This window comes from Salvelinus namaycush, chromosome 17 (assembly GCF_016432855.1).
Source record: "Salvelinus namaycush isolate Seneca chromosome 17, SaNama_1.0, whole genome shotgun sequence".
Classification (NCBI taxonomy): domain Eukaryota; kingdom Metazoa; phylum Chordata; class Actinopteri; order Salmoniformes; family Salmonidae; genus Salvelinus; species Salvelinus namaycush.
This window is the reverse complement of record NC_052323.1, coordinates 11,783,719-11,795,420: the sequence shown is the minus strand read 5'-3', so window position 1 is coordinate 11,795,420 and position 11,702 is coordinate 11,783,719. Positions and strand designations below refer to the sequence as shown.

The following is an 11,702-nucleotide window of genomic DNA, read 5'->3' as shown; positions in this document are numbered from 1 at the left end:
TAGCCAGTCAGCCCTATTGACTAATTATGGGCTTGCGATCTAAGGTACTTAGGCAGGTAAACATGCCGAACAATACCAAATTACTCATGAACCATTAAGAGAGATCACCACGTAAGTGCTTTATTACAAGGTAAAACAAAAATAACAGGAGTCATACATGTATTTCTATCTCTATATTTATACATCTTGAAAATAACTGGTATGTAGCACAGTTCTCTAGCACATATGTATGTTATGCAAGCTAAATATCTGTAGCTGTTCATTTGTTAGTAAATGTTGGGAGCTGTGACTCTATCTATTCTACTGGAAGGCTGTCCTCTCCTCTGCTTACAGTAGAAAGGCCTTGGACCGATCCACTGAGACGCAGTGAGCATAAGAACGACAAAAGACAGGAAAACAGTGACCATGTTCGGGCGACTAACATGCATATCCCCACGATCATCTGATCCTGATGTTATTCCACAGACAGCCAGCAGGGGGAAGTCCAGACTCACAGGTTTTTCTGCTATCATACACCCAAAACTCACTAACCATACAGCTATTTCCACCACTAGGCTTACTGCAGTCACTGCTTCAACCGTTACTGAACTACCATGAAAAATACTTTTAGAAAGCTGAAGCAAGCATACTTTTTAAAAAGTATCCTTTCTAGTTGACGAGGGATTTGGCAGTGCGGTCCTTGAGATTTCATACTTCTTATTGGAGGCACAGGGGGATTAGCTCAAATGGTAGAGCGCTCGCTTAGCATGCGAGAGGTAGCGGGATCGATGCCCGCATCCTCCAATTATTTAGTTTGGTTCAATCAGCACACATTGTTGTTGTAGCTCTGGACTGATTTAACTAATCGAAGGATTAGTTACCAAATTGAAACAAGTGTGCTTGTCTGGCTCTAAAATGTAAATGTGTATTGTTGGGGGTACCCGAGGACTACAGTTGGGAAACACCAGTGGAAGGTAGAGCGTGGTGACGAGTTGAAATATTAATTAAAAATAGGCCTATCGGTAGACGCTGCTATCGTGGCTGTTAATAATATATTAGGCTAAGTACTGTTTTATACTCTGTACTTTCAATTGTTTTGAGTCCATGGCATATTTCTCATGCAGTGTTTTAATAGGATTATTTCGGGACAGTTCAAAAATTACTGGGTGAGTGGAGGCTTGTAACTCTCAAACTCTAGGGGTGTTTCTCCAAACATACTACCTACCATGCTCCACCCTCATGCTCCGAATGTTTTCTCCAGTACGTTCTCTTGAGTATGTTCTTGTGAGGACGAGAGTGGGGAGAATACATAAAACAATACATTTAAGAAGCACTCGCACAACCCCTACTGTATTACCTCACGCTTCACCGCCCCATTCACTGAACCTCCTTCCAGCCAGGACAATGGCAACAATAGACGAAACAAGATATACACAAAGCGAACATTGGACTTCATAATTATCAGCTACATATGTGAATCGTAACAATTTAGCTAGCCAGATAGTTAAACAGGAAAAAATGACCTAAAACTAATATTATGCAAGATAGATGTCAATTCTTCGTGGTTACAGTAGCTAGCTTTGTGGCTAGCTAACAGTACTAGTAGCTAGCCAGTCAGCCCTATTGACTAATTATGGGCTTGCGATCTAAGGTACTTAGGCAGGTAAACATGCCGAACAATACCAAATTACTCATGAACCATTAAGAGAGATCACCACGTAAGTGCTTTATTACAAGGTAAAACAAAAATAACAGGAGTCATACATGTATTTCTATCTCTATATTTATACATCTTGAAAATAACTGGTATGTAACACAGTTCTCTAGCACATACTAAGTGCAAGCTAAATATCTGTAGCTGTTCATTTGTTAGTAAATGTTGGGAGCTGTGACTCTATCTATTCTACTGGAAGGCTGTCCTCTCCTCTGCTTACAGTAGAAAGGCCTTGGACCGATCCACTGAGACGCAGTGAGCATAAGAACGACAAAAGACAGGAAAACAGTGACCATGTTCGGGCGACTAACATGCATATCCCCACGATCATCTGATCCTGATGTTATTCCACAGACAGCCAGCAGGGGGAAGTCCAGACTCACAGGTTTTTCTGCTATCATACACCCAAAACTCACTAACCATACAGCTATTTCCACCACTAGGCTTACTGCAGTCACTGCTTCAACCGTTACTGAACTACCATGAAAAATACTTTTAGAAAGCTGAAGCAAGCATACTTTTTAAAAAGTATCCTTTCTAGTTGACGAGGGATTTGGCAGTGCGGTCCTTGAGATTTCATACTTCTTATTGGAGGCACAGGGGGATTAGCTCAAATGGTAGAGCGCTCGCTTAGCATGCGAGAGGTAGCGGGATCGATGCCCGCATCCTCCAATTATTTAGTTTGGTTCAATCAGCACACATTGTTGTTGTAGCTCTGGACTGATTTAACTAATCGAAGGATTAGTTACCAAATTGAAACAAGTGTGCTTGTCTGGCTCTAAAATGTAAATGTGTATTGTTGGGGGTACCCGAGGACTACAGTTGGGAAACACCAGTGGAAGGTAGAGCGTGGTGACGAGTTGAAATATTAATTAAAAATAGGCCTATCGGTAGACGCTGCTATCGTGGCTGTTAATAATATATTAGGCTAAGTACTGTTTTATACTCTGTACTTTCAATTGTTTTGAGTCCATGGCATATTTCTCATGCAGTGTTTTAATAGGATTATTTCGGGACAGTTCAAAAATTACTGGGTGAGTGGAGGCTTGTAACTCTCAAACTCGAGGGGTGTTTCTCCAAACATACTACCTACCATGCTCCACACTCATGCTCCGAATGTTTTCTCCAGTACGTTCTCTTGAGTATGTTCTTGTGAGGACGAGAGTGGGGAGAATACATAAAACAATACATTTAAGAAGCACTCGCACAACCCCTACTGTATTACCTCACGCTTCACCGCCCCATTCACTGAACCTCCTTCCAGCCAGGACAATGGCAACAATAGACGAAACAAGATATACACAAAGCGAACATTGGACTTCATAATTATCAGCTACATATGTGAATCGTAACAATTTAGCTAGCCAGATAGTTAAACAGGAAAAAATGACCTAAAACTAATATTATGCAAGATAGATGTCAATTCTTCGTGGTTACAGTAGCTAGCTTTGTGGCTAGCTAACAGTACTAGTAGCTAGCCAGTCAGCCCTATTGACTAATTATGGGCTTGCGATCTAAGGTACTTAGGCAGGTAAACATGCCGAACAATACCAAATTACTCATGAACCATTAAGAGAGATCACCACGTAAGTGCTTTATTACAAGGTAAAACAAAAATAACAGGAGTCATACATGTATTTCTATCTCTATATTTATACATCTTGAAAATAACTGGTATGTAACACAGTTCTCTAGCACATACAAGTGCAAGCTAAATATCTGTAGCTGTTCATTTGTTAGTAAATGTTGGGAGCTGTGACTCTATCTATTCTACTGGAAGGCTGTCCTCTCCTCTGCTTACAGTAGAAAGGCCTTGGACCGATCCACTGAGACGCAGTGAGCATAAGAACGACAAAAGACAGGAAAACAGTGACCATGTTCGGGCGACTAACATGCATATCCCCACGATCATCTGATCCTGATGTTATTCCACAGACAGCCAGCAGGGGGAAGTCCAGACTCACAGGTTTTTCTGCTATCATACACCCAAAACTCACTAACCATACAGCTATTTCCACCACTAGGCTTACTGCAGTCACTGCTTCAACCGTTACTGAACTACCATGAAAAATACTTTTAGAAAGCTGAAGCAAGCATACTTTTTAAAAAGTATCCTTTCTAGTTGACGAGGGATTTGGCAGTGCGGTCCTTGAGATTTCATACTTCTTATTGGAGGCACAGGGGGATTAGCTCAAATGGTAGAGCGCTCGCTTAGCATGCGAGAGGTAGCGGGATCGATGCCCGCATCCTCCAATTATTTAGTTTGGTTCAATCAGCACACATTGTTGTTGTAGCTCTGGACTGATTTAACTAATCGAAGGATTAGTTACCAAATTGAAACAAGTGTGCTTGTCTGGCTCTAAAATGTAAATGTGTATTGTTGGGGGTACCCGAGGACTACAGTTGGGAAACACCAGTGGAAGGTAGAGCGTGGTGACGAGTTGAAATATTAATTAAAAATAGGCCTATCGGTAGACGCTGCTATCGTGGCTGTTAATAATATATTAGGCTAAGTACTGTTTTATACTCTGTACTTTCAATTGTTTTGAGTCCATGGCATATTTCTCATGCAGTGTTTTAATAGGATTATTTCGGGACAGTTCAAAAATTACTGGGTGAGTGGAGGCTTGTAACTCTCAAACTCGAGGGGTGTTTCTCCAAACATACTACCTACCATGCTCCACACTCATGCTCCGAATGTTTTCTCCAGTACGTTCTCTTGAGTATGTTCTTGTGAGGACGAGAGTGGGGAGAATACATAAAACAATACATTTAAGAAGCACTCGCACAACCCCTACTGTATTACCTCACGCTTCACCGCCCCATTCACTGAACCTCCTTCCAGCCAGGACAATGGCAACAATAGACGAAACAAGATATACACAAAGCGAACATTGGACTTCATAATTATCAGCTACATATGTGAATCGTAACAATTTAGCTAGCCAGATAGTTAAACAGGAAAAAATGACCTAAAACTAATATTATGCAAGATAGATGTCAATTCTTCGTGGTTACAGTAGCTAGCTTTGTGGCTAGCTAACAGTACTAGTAGCTAGCCAGTCAGCCCTATTGACTAATTATGGGCTTGCGATCTAAGGTACTTAGGCAGGTAAACATGCCGAACAATACCAAATTACTCATGAACCATTAAGAGAGATCACCACGTAAGTGCTTTATTACAAGGTAAAACAAAAATAACAGGAGTCATACATGTATTTCTATCTCTATATTTATACATCTTGAAAATAACTGGTATGTAACACAGTTCTCTAGCACATACTAATGTTTATGCAAGCTAAATATCTGTAGCTGTTCATTTGTTAGTAAATGTTGGGAGCTGTGACTCTATCTATTCTACTGGAAGGCTGTCCTCTCCTCTGCTTACAGTAGAAAGGCCTTGGACCGATCCACTGAGACGCAGTGAGCATAAGAACGACAAAAGACAGGAAAACAGTGACCATGTTCGGGCGACTAACATGCATATCCCCACGATCATCTGATCCTGATGTTATTCCACAGACAGCCAGCAGGGGGAAGTCCAGACTCACAGGTTTTTCTGCTATCATACACCCAAAACTCACTAACCATACAGCTATTTCCACCACTAGGCTTACTGCAGTCACTGCTTCAACCGTTACTGAACTACCATGAAAAATACTTTTAGAAAGCTGAAGCAAGCATACTTTTTAAAAAGTATCCTTTCTAGTTGACGAGGGATTTGGCAGTGCGGTCCTTGAGATTTCATACTTCTTATTGGAGGCACAGGGGGATTAGCTCAAATGGTAGAGCGCTCGCTTAGCATGCGAGAGGTAGCGGGATCGATGCCCGCATCCTCCAATTATTTAGTTTGGTTCAATCAGCACACATTGTTGTTGTAGCTCTGGACTGATTTAACTAATCGAAGGATTAGTTACCAAATTGAAACAAGTGTGCTTGTCTGGCTCTAAAATGTAAATGTGTATTGTTGGGGGTACCCGAGGACTACAGTTGGGAAACACCAGTGGAAGGTAGAGCGTGGTGACGAGTTGAAATATTAATTAAAAATAGGCCTATCGGTAGACGCTGCTATCGTGGCTGTTAATAATATATTAGGCTAAGTACTGTTTTATACTCTGTACTTTCAATTGTTTTGAGTCCATGGCATATTTCTCATGCAGTGTTTTAATAGGATTATTTCGGGACAGTTCAAAAATTACTGGGTGAGTGGAGGCTTGTAACTCTCAAACTCGAGGGGTGTTTCTCCAAACATACTACCTACCATGCTCCACACTCATGCTCCGAATGTTTTCTCCAGTACGTTCTCTTGAGTATGTTCTTGTGAGGACGAGAGTGGGGAGAATACATAAAACAATACATTTAAGAAGCACTCGCACAACCCCTACTGTATTACCTCACGCTTCACCGCCCCATTCACTGAACCTCCTTCCAGCCAGGACAATGGCAACAATAGACGAAACAAGATATACACAAAGCGAACATTGGACTTCATAATTATCAGCTACATATGTGAATCGTAACAATTTAGCTAGCCAGATAGTTAAACAGGAAAAAATGACCTAAAACTAATATTATGCAAGATAGATGTCAATTCTTCGTGGTTACAGTAGCTAGCTTTGTGGCTAGCTAACAGTACTAGTAGCTAGCCAGTCAGCCCTATTGACTAATTATGGGCTTGCGATCTAAGGTACTTAGGCAGGTAAACATGCCGAACAATACCAAATTACTCATGAACCATTAAGAGAGATCACCACGTAAGTGCTTTATTACAAGGTAAAACAAAAATAACAGGAGTCATACATGTATTTCTATCTCTATATTTATACATCTTGAAAATAACTGGTATGTAAGCACAGTTCTCTAGCACATATGTAATGTTATGCAAGCTAAATATCTGTAGCTGTTCATTTGTTAGTAAATGTTGGGAGCTGTGACTCTATCTATTCTACTGGAAGGCTGTCCTCTCCTCTGCTTACAGTAGAAAGGCCTTGGACCGATCCACTGAGACGCAGTGAGCATAAGAACGACAAAAGACAGGAAAACAGTGACCATGTTCGGGCGACTAACATGCATATCCCCACGATCATCTGATCCTGATGTTATTCCACAGACAGCCAGCAGGGGGAAGTCCAGACTCACAGGTTTTTCTGCTATCATACACCCAAAACTCACTAACCATACAGCTATTTCCACCACTAGGCTTACTGCAGTCACTGCTTCAACCGTTACTGAACTACCATGAAAAATACTTTTAGAAAGCTGAAGCAAGCATACTTTTTAAAAAGTATCCTTTCTAGTTGACGAGGGATTTGGCAGTGCGGTCCTTGAGATTTCATACTTCTTATTGGAGGCACAGGGGGATTAGCTCAAATGGTAGAGCGCTCGCTTAGCATGCGAGAGGTAGCGGGATCGATGCCCGCATCCTCCAATTATTTAGTTTGGTTCAATCAGCACACATTGTTGTTGTAGCTCTGGACTGATTTAACTAATCGAAGGATTAGTTACCAAATTGAAACAAGTGTGCTTGTCTGGCTCTAAAATGTAAATGTGTATTGTTGGGGGTACCCGAGGACTACAGTTGGGAAACACCAGTGGAAGGTAGAGCGTGGTGACGAGTTGAAATATTAATTAAAAATAGGCCTATCGGTAGACGCTGCTATCGTGGCTGTTAATAATATATTAGGCTAAGTACTGTTTTATACTCTGTACTTTCAATTGTTTTGAGTCCATGGCATATTTCTCATGCAGTGTTATAACCCTCCCGTTGTCCTCCTATTATGCCTAGCACACAGTGTCCCCCCCGGGTCACCCTGTCCCGTCTTGCTAAAGGCCCAGTGGGGCACAAGTGTGACAGTATGGGTGTGAACAGCCTTGCAGATGTATTTCTTACACCTGCAGCACGCGGTGTGTGTCTTGGCGTCCTTCTTGGGTGGGCAGAGCTGACACCTCTTCCTCTTACTCGCCTCCAGCCGGGCAGCCGGGGCTGGGTCGGAGGCGGCGGCCGGGCCGACGGCTCGCTCAAGGGCTTGCGGACGAGCCTCGGCGGATACACGCTCGCCCCGTATGACTTTGACAAGTGCTGAGGCGGCTTCGGTGCGGGGGAGACGCTGCCTTCTTTGGATCAAGGGCTTCACGAGCGCCTTTCCGAGCTGCTCCAGGAACACCCTCCTCTTGTTCCGCTTCCCGGGCATCCAGTCGGGGTTGATCTCTCGCCATATGACAAAGGCGTTGTAGGAGGACACGTCGAGGATGTTGTGGAAGATGACCAGGGGCCAGCGGGCGGTCATCCGTCTGCAGCTGTAGGTGCCGACCACCTTGTCTAGGTTGTCCACGCCGCCCTTGTTGCAGTTGTAGTCTAGGATGAGGGCCGGCTTCCGGTCTCGGCGATCGCTAACGTCGGGCTCCGCGTGCCGCGTGCTCAGAAGCAGCACGTTCTTATTTCTCTTTGCCAGGTAGGACACTAGAGTGGCGGTGGGCGTGAAGGCGAACCTGGAGGACGAGACCTGTCTGTCCTTGGACTGGAGCAGCGCGGGAGGGAGCTCGGGCTTGTTCTTTCGCACCGTGCCCACCATGGTGAGGTTCCTCTCGAGGAGCCGCTGCCCGAGTTCGTAGGAGGTGAAGAAATTGTCACACGTGACGTTGTGACCGCCCGGCAGTCCCTCGGTCAGATCGAGGACGACGCGCGCGCCCTGGTTCTTCTCGGGGCCTCCGCCGGCCGCCTTGCCGGTGTACACTTGCATCTTCCAAGCGTAGCTGGACTTGGCGTCGCAGGCCACCCACGACTTGATGCCGTATTTGGCCGGCTTGCTGGGAATGTACTGTCGGAAAGGACAGCGTCCTTTCGGCGAGGGAGAGAGGGGAGGGAGAGGAGAGGGAGAGGAGATTAGCAGAGTCATACACAGATACATAGACTGCCCGTGCTCTCTACGCTACACGTACAAACACAGATACCAGCGTCATCGTTACCGGCTCACCATCGGGGCGCACTGCGTTTACGTTACACGCAGCCGCCTCCGCCGCCCGTGCTACTGCCGATTGCTACTACTGCCGATTGCTACTACTGCCCGTGCTACTACTGCCCGTGCTACTACTGCCCGTGCTCCACGTTGCTACTCTTGCCGATTGCTACTACTGCCCGTGCTACTACTGCCCGTGCTCTCTATGCTACACGTACATAGACAGATACATTGACTGCCCGTGCTCTACGCTACACGTACAAACACAGATACATAGACTGCCCGTGCTCTCTACGCCACACGTACATACACAGATACATTGACTGCTACCGCTCTCTATGCACAGATACATAGACTGCCCGTGCTCTCTACGCTACACGTACAAACACAGATACATAGACTGCCCGTGCTCTCTACGCTACGCGTACGTACACAGATGCATAGACGGTACCTCTGAACGGGACCAGTTGTTCGTCCACCGTCACTTCGGGCCCCGGGTTGTAGAGGGCCTGCAGCCGCTCCTCCCACAGGTCCCACACCTCTCTCACGGCCGCCAGTCTGTCGGTGGCGAGTCTCGCGGGTCTCGACTGGCGGTCGTCGAATCGCAGCAGCCTCGAGTACTTGTGAAACGCCTTGAGCGGCATGGTGGCGCGGAACACGGTCCTGCCGCTCTCGGCGTCCCACAGGCTGGCCGCGGCCTCGCCTCGGGACCTGTAGACGCCGGCTAGGATCAGCAGCCCTACGTAGGCGCGCAGGTCGGTGGAGTCCATGGGTCGCCAGCCGTCGCCGTATTTTCTCACCCCCTGCAGATTCGTCATGTCCACGATGATCCTTTCTATCGCCGGTGTGACAAACAGACGGAAGGCGGACGCGATGTCGAGCGCTCGCGACGCGGCGTAGGCCGTGGGGCCCGGCGTCACGGCGGGGCAGGGCGGGCGGATGGCGCGGGGCCGGTCCGGGCCGCGATAGGCCACGGAGGACCATTTGATTTTGCCGTTTTTTGACAGCAACGTCTCCCTTTCTGGCTCTGGCTCTCTGGCTCTGTCTCGCTCTCGCTCTCTGTCTCTGGCTCGCTCTCTGTCTGGCTCTCTGTCTCGCTCTCGGCCAGCGGCCGCGTCTCCCTCTCGCTCTCCCTCCGGCTCTTCCTCCGAAGAGGAGCACGACCGCGAGGCCGAGTCGTCTTCGTAGTCGTCCGCGTCGCGCTCGGGGTTGTATTCCTCACCGTCTTCATCTTCCGAAACGTCCTCCTCTTCGGAATCGCAGTAGTCTTCTTCGTCTTCTTGGTCGACGCTGGAGGATATCTGTTCCAGGACCTGAGCCGCGCTGAAACCGGGACTGCGAGGCGTCGTAGGCGGAGGCAACACGCTCGGCGGGGTCGTATTCCTCGTCGTCGTCGTCGTCCTCGTCGTCGTCCTCATCATCGTCCTCATCTTCTTCTTCTTCTTCTTGTTCTTCTTGTTCTTCTTCTTGTTCTTGTTCTTGTTCTTCTTCTTCCTGACAATATTAGTAGGCTCTCTACGCCCTGCTTACAGTCGTAGGCGGAGGGCTCACGCTCGGCGGGGTCGTATTCCTCCTCGTCGTCGTCCTCGTCCTCGTCCTCTCTTCTTCTTCTTCTTCTTCTTCTTCTTCTTCTTCTTCTTCTTCTTCTTCTTCTTCTTCCTGACGATATTAGTAGCCTCTCTACGCCCTGCTTACGGTGGCCACGTGAATGGGACGAGGCACCGCGAATGGACGAGGGCGCGTGGTCGGCCCTGCCTGCTCCTTCGGGCCCTTCGGCCCCTTCGGTCCCATCCGGGACGCTCGGCTGGCCTCCCCGTGTGATAGCACCGAGGTCGTGCACTGAGTTGTTGGGGACAACTGGTCCCTGCCGGGGTCACTCAGACCCGGCCCAGACAGAGGGGAACAACTCCTAACACAGGCCCCGGGTCACTCCGACCCAGCTCAAGACAGGGGTAGGAGGGAGGGTTTACAACATACACCTTGCTAACGCCTGCCGGGGTCACTCTGACCCCAGCCCCCGGGACAGAGGGGAACAACTCATAACGCAGGGCCTACAACAGGGCCCGGGTCACTGTGACCCAGCCCAGACAGGGGTAGGAGGGTTACAACATACACCTTGCTAACGCTGCCAGAGTCTCTCTAACCCACACAGACACTGGGAATCGACTCGTAACGCTGGCCGGGGGTAACTCTGACCCGCCGAGGCAAGGGGAAGGTTGTGTAACAACAGCCATACCCGAAAGGCACAATTTCCACAACCAAGGGAAAGTAGTTTGTAGGGGGGCGTTTTTAGATTCGATATCCAAACTCACACGGGGCCCAAGGGCCCGATGGGGGACAGAGGGCCGTATTCGACACAGGCCCTTGCCCGGAATGTTGAGCGTGTCAATTTTGGGGCAGGACCTTTTACTAGTATCCAGCAGGTGGTGGTGTTGGGTCACTGTGACCCCGGCCTGCCAGGGTCTCTCTGACCCACACAGACACGGGGGAAGCGACTGGTAACGCTGCCGAGGGTCACTCTGACCCCTCTGACGTCACTATGACCCCGCCCACACAGGGGCAAGGGGCAGGAGGGTTACAACATACACCTTGCTAACGCCGCCGGGGTCACTCTGACCCCTCTGACGTCACTATGACCCCGCCCACACAGGGGCAGGAGGGTTACAACATACACCTTGCTAACGCTGCCGGGGTCACTCCGACCCACACACAGACACGGGCAATCAACTCGGAACTGCCCGGGGTCGCTCTGACCCGCCGAGACAACGGGAGGGTTATTACATTCATTACTTGCACCACACTACCACCAAGTGGATACTAGTCAAACATCCTGCCCCAGAATTCACACACGCCACATTACGGGCAAGGGCCCTGTGTGCGAAGTGACAGGCTGTCCCCGATTATCAACTAACTATTTCCAAAAGTATTGTAAAACTATAGAAATAACATATCTTTTGGTTAGGACCACTGTGTCTGGTGAGCATTATAGTAATCCTAACCATCCTGTCACCCGGTGTGTTTCGGCATGTACCTTCCCGTCGCTCCCCCCTACT

The 11,702-nt window shown here is 47.8% G+C and overlaps 5 non-coding genes across 5 annotated transcripts; all 5 read left to right on the top strand.

Annotated features, from left to right (window-relative positions):
* Positions 1 to 710: 710 nt before the first annotated feature.
* trnaa-agc lies at positions 711 to 783 on the top strand. The gene has a single exon. It is a non-coding gene; the product is annotated as a tRNA-Ala (tRNA).
* Positions 784 to 2,292: 1,509 nt separating this feature from the next.
* On the top strand, positions 2,293 to 2,365 carry trnaa-agc. Its single transcript has one exon. It is a non-coding gene; the product is annotated as a tRNA-Ala (tRNA).
* A 1,508-nt stretch (positions 2,366 to 3,873) lies between these two features.
* On the top strand, positions 3,874 to 3,946 carry trnaa-agc. Its single transcript has one exon. It is a non-coding gene; the product is annotated as a tRNA-Ala (tRNA).
* Positions 3,947 to 5,460: 1,514 nt separating this feature from the next.
* trnaa-agc lies at positions 5,461 to 5,533 on the top strand. Its single transcript has one exon. It is a non-coding gene; the product is annotated as a tRNA-Ala (tRNA).
* Positions 5,534 to 7,048: 1,515 nt separating this feature from the next.
* On the top strand, positions 7,049 to 7,121 carry trnaa-agc. The gene has a single exon. It is a non-coding gene; the product is annotated as a tRNA-Ala (tRNA).
* The last annotated feature ends 4,581 nt before the right edge of the window (positions 7,122 to 11,702 follow it).